This window comes from Penaeus japonicus, unplaced genomic scaffold, assembly GCF_977035675.1.
Source record: "Penaeus japonicus unplaced genomic scaffold, GWHDUDI00000001_assembly GWHDUDI00000018, whole genome shotgun sequence".
Taxonomy (NCBI): domain Eukaryota; kingdom Metazoa; phylum Arthropoda; class Malacostraca; order Decapoda; family Penaeidae; genus Penaeus; species Penaeus japonicus.
In genome coordinates this window covers 18,817,880-18,820,379 of record NW_028234420.1, presented here as the reverse complement: position 1 = coordinate 18,820,379, position 2,500 = coordinate 18,817,880, and the positions used below count along the sequence as shown (strand labels likewise).

General features: G+C 29.2%; 1 protein-coding gene across 1 annotated transcript in view; it reads left to right on the top strand.

Annotated features, from left to right (window-relative positions):
• The window catches only part of LOC122266924 (putative peptidase C1-like protein F26E4.3), a 109,097-nt gene that overhangs the window by 95,349 nt on the left and 11,248 nt on the right, over positions 1-2,500 (top strand). The gene's annotated exons all lie outside the window — the stretch shown is intronic.

The following is a 2,500-nucleotide window of genomic DNA, read 5'->3' as shown; positions in this document are numbered from 1 at the left end:
TTTTTTGATTGGTTTCTTGCTCTCTCTCTCTCTCTCTCTCTCTCTCTCTCTCTCTCTCTCTCTCTCTCTCTCTCTCTCTCTCTCTCTCTCTCTCTCTCTCTCTCTCTGTCTCTCTCTCTCTCTCTCTCTTTATTTCTCTCCATCTGCTTGTCTGACTGTGTGTATATGTAAATATATATTTATATATATATATATATATATATATATATATATATATATATATATATATATATATATATATATATATATATATACATATATATATATTATATATATATATATATATATATATATATAATATTATATAATATATATATATATATATAATATATATATATATATACATATATATATATATATATTATATATATATATATATCTACGTATATACACAAATATACATAAGTATATATATGTATACATATATGTATATATATATATATATATATATATATATATACATACATACATATATATACATTACCTCAGTGTCATGGTACAGCCGCCACATGTTCCGGCTTCCTCAGCTTGCCAACCGAGCTTCTCCGTTCCCTGTGTCGTTAAGCTACGATACATTGGCGTCTGCTTTCACACTTGTCTTTAAACCCCTTTCTTAAAGATAAAGATGAGAAGAAAGAAAATAAGATAATAGAGTGATGAAGTATCTGTTGTTTTGGTTGGTAGATTACTAATGATGGTTATCTTGACATTATTTTTTGTAAATATGTTAATGGATAGATTACGTTCAGGAATTGTAAAGGTTACATATGCTCAACGTACCTATTTTTTTTCTATTTTTTTGGGGGGGTGGGTCAAAAAATATTTTTTTATTCTATTTTCTTCTGTCTCTTTCTATTTCTTAGTCTATTTTATTCTATTTTCTTCTGTCTGTTTCTATTTCTTAGTCTATTTATCCTTTTGGAAATGAGGTTTTTTCAGCGATTAGTCCAGTCACAGAAAACTAATCAAATTATTTAATCATTTAATTGTTGCTAGATTGATTCTTTCTTTTAATCTTTATTACTATTTGTAAAGATGTAATAATGTTATGATGATAATGTTGTTAATGATAATGATGGTGATAATAATGATTATAGTAATAACAATGATAATGATAAAGAGGATGATCATAAAAGTAATGATGATAATAACATTAATAATGATAATAATAAAAATGATACCAATAATAATTATGATAGTAATAATAATAATAATGATAATAATAATGACAATAATGATAACAATGATAACAATGGTGATAATAATCATAACGATAAAGATAATGATAATAATAACAACAACAATGACATAAACAAAGACGACAAAAACACAGGAAATTATCAGCTTGCTATCAGTCCCATAATATGCGATAGAAAACAAGGCAAAAACAAAATCAAACAGCGTCACATAAACAGAATTGTACCCATCGGGTTAATGTCTCTTTGGAGTATTTTTTTTTTTTTTTTGTTTTTTGTTTTTTGTTTTTTAGGTCTTTCGTCTTTGCGTATCTTGTCGAGACTTTTTTTTCTTTGTTTTGCTTTTATTTCTGTTTTGTTTTTGCTGTTGTTGTTTTTTGTTGTCGGTTTCTTTGTGTGTTTGTTTGCTCTTTTTGTTTTACTTCATTGGTCTTAAGAACATCGTAGCTGAATGTAGATTATATATTTGTTTTTATTTATTTACTCTTCTTCTGGTTTACGAATGCAAGAGGACAGGGGGTGAGAAGGGGGGAGGGGGGAGGGTGCGTTGATTAGATTCATCGATAGATTGTTTATCTATTTTCTATCTTAGAAGTGACATTAAAACCCTCCTAAGTGCTTGTAAATAAATGAAAACGCTAAGCACCTGAACAGACGTTATTATCATTATTGCTATTATCTTTTTCAATCATCATTGTTGTCATCATTCTCATCAACATCATCATATTTACCATTAATACTTCTGTTCTTATCATTACTATCATCATTGCTACCACCATCACCATCATCATAATTAAAATCATCAATCGAAACATATTCTTACTCATATTCTTTAATTATCGTGACTATCTTCTTAAGAGTACATTTTAATAATAAGAACCAAAATGAGGAATGGTTACAATAATTTAAAAAAAATCACTTGAAAAATGAAAATTAAAATCTGTCATGTTAACGTCAGTCAAGATGACACGTAAAATCTATTGATAATTTTGCTCGAGGTTTTTCCTGAGTCGAAGCTGCCATATGAGAAGGAGAGAAAGGAAATGATAAAGAGAGAGGGAGGTAATGAGAGAGAGAGGAAGGGGGGGAAGAAAGAAAGAAAGAAAGAAAGAGGAAGAGAGAGAGAGTGAAGGAGGGAGGTTGAGGGAGGGAAACAGGATGAGGAAGGGAGACAGGGTAAGGAAGAGAGGGAGAGAGAGAGAGAATGAAACAGAATGAGAGAGAAAATACATACAGTGAGAGAATTAGACACAGATAGATCGACGGATAAAAGAACAGAGAGACAGATAGACAGATGAATAAAT